This window comes from Nicotiana attenuata, unplaced genomic scaffold (genome assembly GCF_001879085.1).
Source record: "Nicotiana attenuata strain UT unplaced genomic scaffold, NIATTr2, whole genome shotgun sequence".
NCBI lineage: Eukaryota > Viridiplantae > Streptophyta > Magnoliopsida > Solanales > Solanaceae > Nicotiana > Nicotiana attenuata.
In genome coordinates this window covers 86288-94185 of record NW_017674323.1, presented here as the reverse complement: position 1 = coordinate 94185, position 7898 = coordinate 86288, and the positions used below count along the sequence as shown (strand labels likewise).

Here is a 7898-nt window from a genome sequence, read left to right as displayed (position 1 = left end):
AGAATTTCCTAACATAAAAAAATATTTAGCTTGATAATTTTCTTATTCTTTTATATTTCAACATCATTTAGTGAACAAGTGAATATGAGTAACTTCGTTGTAACTATTTTACGCCTAAAAGTTTTGGCCTTGGTTTTAAGAAACTGTAACCTCTTTTTTCTACAGAAGTAGATTATTATCAGAAGTTATACAATAATTTGATTAACATATATCTTCCCTAGAATGGCAAGTAGATAATTGTCAATTTCGTGGTATGCACATTGCATACGGTAGCCGATTTCACTATTTGATCGAAACAAGGACATTGCATCGAAGAGCTAAGGCATCGAATTCGAGATCGAAGTCTCTTTCAAGATCGAGGTTGGTACCAATCGAAGCCAGGGAGGTAGACTTCGAGTAACATCGGGGATATATTAGTAACGGAAAGAGCAAGATAGTGATTGGTCGAGGATCGTGGCGTGAATTTCGGAACCGACAGAATCGCTGACGGTTTTTGATACCAATCATGGATTTTACTTCCGAAATTAGAGTTATACCTTATTTAGGATTTCTCTACTATATAAAGAGGAATCCTGTTCATTTGTAAAGGCAGGATGACTAAGAAATAACAATACACTGCTCTTTTACTTGCTTATAACTTACTATTATTGTTCTTAACGCTTGATCTCGAGCATGTTCCAACCGAGGACGATAACTTGCAACTACACTGGTTTGATTTATCTTAATCATTTAATTCATTTATTTATCTAGTCATTTATCAATTGGCGTTGAATCAGATCATGTATCCTTATAACCACATTACAAGTTTAATTGTTACTCGTATTTCGAGGTAAACAGTTTGGCGCCCACCGAGGGGCTAAGGATAATAGTGATTGTTCCGTGCTAATTCTGGTATAACATACTATTTTACACTTGTTTCTTGTCAAGAGTTCTGTTTTCAGGTTGAAACATGTCAAACTCACAAAACGCATCTACACACGGCGACAACGGCCTCGAACTCCATTGAAAAAATGAGAATGTTATCGCCCCAGGAGTCGAGGTGCCACGAGCTGACCTCGGAGGAGCACCGCCCGTCAACCCGGTTGATGTCAGTTCTCATGTTGCTTTGAATGCGGATTTAGGCGCAGACCCTGAAGGAAGCGTACGGAGAAAGGGTCGAACTGGAGGTCGAGGTACACAAGGTAGAGGAGACGAAAAAGTCAGTCTCCAAGTAATATTTGAAATGCTAAAAGCCCAACAAAACGCCATTGCCCAGTTGCAAAATTAGCATGGGCCACCAAATAGGGTCGAACAAAAGGTTACTCGTCGTACCGAGCCAGTGCCTGAAAGATTAGTTGATAATACTTCTACAGCCGATCCTGCTATAATGAGGACGCTCGAGGAGTTTATTAATAGAATAGAATCGGGAGAAAAGAAAATCGAGGCCAACGACAAGAAAGTGGAAACTTACAACTCTCGAGTCGATCAAATACCGAGGGCACCACCAATCTTAAAAGGAATCGATTCCAAAAAGTTCGTACAAAAACCGTTCCCTCCGAGTGCGGCTCCGAAGCCCATCCCAAAGAAGTCCCGTATGCCCGATATACCTAAATACAATGGAACCTCTGACCCAAATGAGCACGTTACTTCTTACACGTGCGCCATAAAGGGAAACGACTTGGAAGATGACGAAATCGAGTCTGTACTGCTGAAGAAATTCGGGGAGACTCTGTAGAAGGGTGCCTTAATATGGTATCATAACTTACCCCCTATTTCTATTGATTCGTTTGTTATGCTTGCAGATTCTTTTGTAAAAGCACAACCCGGAGCCATTAAAATTGCAACAAGGAAGTCGGACCTTTTCAAGGTAAGGCAGAAAAATAACGAGATGCTCAGGGAATTCGTATCTGGGTTCCAAGCGGAGAGAATGGATTTGCCTCCGGTCACCGATTACTGGGCTGTTCAAGCTTTCACTCAAGGTCTCAACACTCGGAGTTCCATAGCTTCACATCAATTGAAGCAAAGTTTAATCGAGTACATGGCTGTCACTTGGGCCGACGTACATAATCGGTATCAGTCGAAGATTAGGGTCGAGGATGATCAACTAGGGAATCCTTCGGGGTCTGTTTATCCTAGCAGGCCCATGGATAGGATCAAAAGGGATATCGATCGAGAGCCGAGGTGGAATAAAGATCGATATCAACCGTACAATGGAGACCATAGAGGCAGGGGATCTGGGCAAAGCATCGCACAAAATGAGAGGAGAAATGATCGAGGTCAAAATTCACGGGGGCTTGATGCCGAGGAAGATCATTAAATATCCAAAATCCGAATAAAGGTGCGACCCCATTCCAATCCTTTCTATTTTTTCGACTAACACTTGCAGGCAATCAGCAAGGATCGGCACGAAGCTTTGTATCTTAAAGCACGCGTTACACTCTTTTTTCCTTAGACCGGTTTTTTTTTCAAATGGGATTTTTCGGCGAGATTTTTAATGAGGCAACCATTGTTCGTGCTAACTTAGAGCAATTCAACAGTGTCTGAGGTTCCCTACAATAAGCCTCGAGTACTGGGGAGCATTACCCTCGAATGTCTACTTTGTTGCACGGAAATCACTTTGTTACAGCGGGGTCTCGATAGGAAAATGTTGTAAGGGTCAAACGGTCAGATGAACTGTGCCCGTATAGGTTACTCGGACCCTAACATGAAACATGCGCGCATGTATTATCATCTATTGAGAGAAGTATTTTTCCTTGCCGATATCCCCTGCCTTAAGAAAAATTTCCTATTTTATACTCTTGATCTATTGTGTAAACAGGCTTAAGGGACGACTATGATGGAAGTTCGAACAACTAACCCCATGCTTGAGGACTGCCGTCCGAAAAACAAACGAAATCGAACTACTAACATTTCGAGACCATAAGACCTTAAAGGCGACCCTCGATTTTACAGGCCACAGCCACCCCACTTGGGAACTGACACTTCGGGAAAGCTCGAAGTGAAATGGAAAATAAGCCCAAAGGGCAAGTTCCGAACTAAAGAGGCTATGGCCAAATTAACGCGGATCGGAGACGTCCGAAATCTGTAACAAATACAAAAGCCCAAGGGTTACCTTAACTCGAGTTCGAGCAAACTCTTACTCGGGGACTATCTTTAAAGCCTAATGGCTAACTTCTTCAAGGTCGAGCAAATCCTCACTCAATCATAAAATCCCAAGGGCTATCTTAACCCGAGTTCAAGCAAACTCTCACTCGGGGACTATCTATAAAGCCTAAGGGCTAACTTTACTTCGAGTTCGAGCAAATCCTCACTCGATCATAAAAAGCCCAAGGGCTACCTTAACCCGAGTTCGAGCAAACTCTCACTCGGGGTCTATCTATAAAGCCTAAGGGCTAACTTTACTTCTAGTTCAAGAAAATCCTCACTAAACTGTTAAGCCCAAGAGCTACTCAAACTCTAGTTCAAATGGTCATTCGGGGCCCATCGATCTTGGTCGAAAGAATAAAACCCCGAGTATTTGTGTGCTCCTTAGCCCGAACCTGAGCGGTTTCCTTTTGCGGAACAGTTTTAGATATTTTTGCCATTTTGTTTTCGCGAGCAAGGAAAAATGGTGATTGGAATATTTGGTATTTCGGGGAGCACAAGCAAAGAAGCTCGAAGACTCAATTCGTTTCTTGTCATTACACTCCAAAAAACGAGGGGACTATCTGTATACGGTAGAAATGGGGGCTACCCGATTTCACTATTTGATCGAAACAAGGACATTGCATCGAAGAGCTAAGGCATCGAGTTCGAGATCGAAGTCTCTTTCGAGATAGAGGTTGGTATCAATCGAAGCCAGGGGAGATAGACTTCGAGTAACATCGGGGATAGATTAATAATGGAAAGAGCAAGATATCCGTGATTGGTCGAGGATCGTGGCGTGAATCTCGGAACCGACAGAACCGCTGATAGTTATTGATATCAATCATGGATTTTACTTCCGAAATTAAAGTTATACCTTATTTAGGATTCCTCTACTATATAAAGAGGAATCCTGTTCATTTGTAAAGGCAGACTGACTAAGAAATAACAATACAATGCTCTTTTACTTGCTTATAACTTACTATTATTGTTCTTAACGCTTGATCTCGAGCCTGTTCCAACCGAGGACGATAGCTTGCAATTACACTGGTTTGATTTATCTTAATCATTTAATCCATTTATTTATTTAGTCATTTATCAATTGGCGTTGAATCAGATCACGTATCCTTATAACCACATTATAAGTTTAATTGTTACTCGTATTTCGAGGTAAACACACACGCGAAGAAGTAATAATTAATTGTGATAGCGATACTTAATAGAAATTGATATTAGAAAATTTAATTAATAAATATAATCATTGTAGATATGCCTTTTGTCTGATTCAATATTATGAGTTTTCATCTATAAATTAAGAGAAAGAATATTAGTTGATTTGTACGAATAATAAAGCAACACTTCACAATCGAAGGCTGAGAAGACATTTTGACTGAAGTCTAATGGAAATAAGGATTGATCAAAACCTTTTACTAAATAAGACCTTGTCTAATAATAATTTGCAGAGTCATATAAAGTGAAAAAGGGATGATTAAAAAAGAAAAGAAAACATGAAAATCATGGTATATGTGTATTTTTATGATAAGGGCATATATATCCATAAATGTGACAGAATTTTTTTTTTTTTTTTTAAAGAAAAAAGGACCTGAAGCCTCTAAGAGTTGTACTAATGAAGGCAATACTACTATGAAATAGAGAATTTTGCTTCTTTTTTCCAAAGGTTTAATGAAGCGGTTTAGTACTTCCCAAATGATGCCTAGTCCATGATATTAATTTGTGGATAGTTTCCCGATACGACTTTGCCTAAAATAACGCAGAAATTCTAAGGACTAAAAATATAGACCACATACCTTGAAGTCTTAGAACGAAATAAAAATAAAAGAATACTTTTGTCTAGAGGAAAAGAAATAGAATTAGGGCTCGTTTGGTACGAGGGATAAAGAATAATTAATCTTGGGATTAAATTTAGGAAGAGTTTATCCCATGTCTGATAATTAATCCCGAAAAATTACCCCGGGATTGTAGTATTTTTTTTCTCCCAATGAAAAGGTGGAATAAATCATCCCGGGATAACTAATCCCAGGATAATTAATCTTGCAATAACTTCTTTCCAACCAAACAACCCTTAAATGTTTGTGTAGTTAGACTTGAGCAAAACACACCAAATAATAAGAGCAGTAGGCTTTGATGGGAAAATAAAGCTTCTGATCGAGAGAAGAGGTAAAGGATAAAGTAATGAACTAATTAGAGCAACTCAATTTCTACCCTAAGCAGATGTGTATGATGAATACTAAGTAGTTCCAATTCGTTATGTATGGATGATGAGATTCCATTGATACAGAGCCAATTCCAATAGACTTATTGGAGGGTCCCATTGGCGTGCATCCAGTAGGAATTGAACCTACGAATTCGCCAATTATGAGTTGGGCGCTTTAACCATTCAGCCATGGATGCTTAGCGGGGATCCTCGTACATGGTGAATAACCAAATTCCAATTGAAATGAAATCTTTAGGATAAATCAATGCAATTTAGGAGGAATCAATGAGAGGACATCAATTCAAATCCTGGATTTTCGAATTGAGAGAGATATTGAGAGAGATCAAGAATTCTCACCATTTCTTAGATTCATGGACCCAATTCAATTCAGTGGGATCCTTCATTCACATTTTTTTCCACCAAGAACGTTTTCTAAAACTCTTTGACCCCCGAATTTGGAGTATCCTACTTTCACGCAATTCACAGGGTTCAACAAGCAATCGATATTTCACGATCAAGGGTGTAATACTCTTTGTAGTAGCGGTCCTTATATNTGATGGGAAAATAAAGCTTCTGATCGAGAGAAGAGGTAAAGGATAAAGTAATGAACTAATTAGAGCAACTCAATTTCTACCCTAAGCAGATGTGTATGATGAATACTAAGTAGTTCCTAGTTGGTTAGGTGAAGTAAACTTGTTTTCTGTTATTTTTGTCTGAAAGTTGGGACTATGTGCAACTTTAGTTTTTATTTTGTTTTTGAGCTTTACATATCTCTTTAGTAAATAAAAATACTTTAATTACCACAACAACAACAAAAAAACTAATTAGACACTTTGATGTCTACTTTTAGAAAGTGCGGTAAGAATGTCAAAGATTGTGCAAAGATATGGAAGAGAACAACAGTAAAGGCTCGAAATGTGAAAAGGTTATAAAGAATGATTAAGAAATTAATAACATCCTGCAATAACTATTGGTTGATCATGAAACAATTCTTCATTTATAACTCAATGTAATAAAAAATAATCATATCATGAATGGTAATTTTTTTTCTTAACAATCATAAACATAAACAAACAAACTTTTAATTTTTTTCTTAATAATCATAAACATATTTTTGGGTTCGATAATGATGTAACCCAAGAAACAAATATGTAAAGTTTGTTGAACCAAAATGAATAATACATGCCATGGACTTGAATCGTGACATAAGATTTCTTAACAAAATATTACAGATATTTGATTTATTCCAAGTGTCTAGCAAAATATTAACAAACAAACAAACTTATTTGATTCTCAAAATCTAATGTTCCTTTATGTATATCATAATCAACATCAGATAGTATTTACATTATAAGTTTTTGAAGTTTAAAACTGTATAGGAAAACTTAAACCGCTCGAGATTGAGTCGAGAATTCAAAGTTGAACATTTGCTAAATATGAGCAAAAGAAAGCAGTATAGAGCTCCAAGTTAAGTTATCATAGTACTACCTATGACACTCCCTCTTTTCCGTTAATACTATATTTTTTGTGTCGCTACCCGGAATTCCCACTTTCGGGATCGTGATGGCGCCTAACATTTCACTTGCTAGGCAAGCCAATGTTAGAGTAATTCTTTGCAATTTTAAACACTTCGAACAATTTAACCAATTAAATAGAAATGAAACCAAAATAAAGTACGAAATAGCATAATAATTCAATATCTAGTACAACCCGCATCTGGAATTACAAGTACACGAGCTTCTAGAGTTTCTACAAATAGGGTTTGAAATAAGTACAACTGTCTCGAGTAAAGTGAACAGTAAATAGGGAAAGAGGAAAGGGGACTTCAAGGTCTGCGGACGCCAGCAGATCTACCTCGAGTCTCCAAATAAGCTAATCCGAGTAGATGCGCCTCATGGACAGCTGGGACCAGTACCAAAATCTGCACAAGAAGTGCATAGTATAGTATGAGTACAACCGACCCAATGTACTCCGTAAGTGTTGAAAGGGGGTACAAGATACGGTACTACAACCGGAAATGACAACATGAACCAGTAAATAAACCTTCAACCAATGGAACAGATAAATATAATTAATAAAACTGCACGGCATCAGCCTTCGTGCTTTTACTCTAAACCTCACCATGAAACAGTAATAATGGCACGACATTGCCCTTCGTGCTTTTACTCTCAATCTCTCCATAAAATGATAAATACGCCACGACATCACTCTTCGTGATTTTACTCACAATTTCATCATGAAACAATAAATACAACACGACATCACCTTTCGTGCTTTAACTCTCTTCCTCACTATGTATCAAGGAACATATATCAATTGGGAGATAGAATAAGCAAGAATAAACCTTACTTCAATAACGGTTCCACAATACCAACCTCACCTAAAAAACAATACTCAATTATCACAAATAGCCCATAAATGTAGAAAGAATGATCAATTTAGTAATAAACCAGTCTAAGAATGGATATCATGATCAAAGAAGGATGTATATTTCAAGAAACAAGTCACACCCGCATGCTTTAACCCAACAACAATGCATAAGTGCTCGTAATCTCACATATACGTTGTACCCAACATTAAA

The 7898-nt window shown here is 37.8% G+C and overlaps 1 non-coding gene across 1 annotated transcript; it reads right to left on the bottom strand.

Annotated features, from left to right (window-relative positions):
• Positions 1–5440: 5440 nt before the first annotated feature.
• On the bottom strand, positions 5441–5514 carry TRNAM-CAU. The gene has a single exon. It is a non-coding gene; the product is annotated as a tRNA-Met (tRNA).
• Between the last annotated feature and the right edge of the window lie 2384 nt (positions 5515–7898).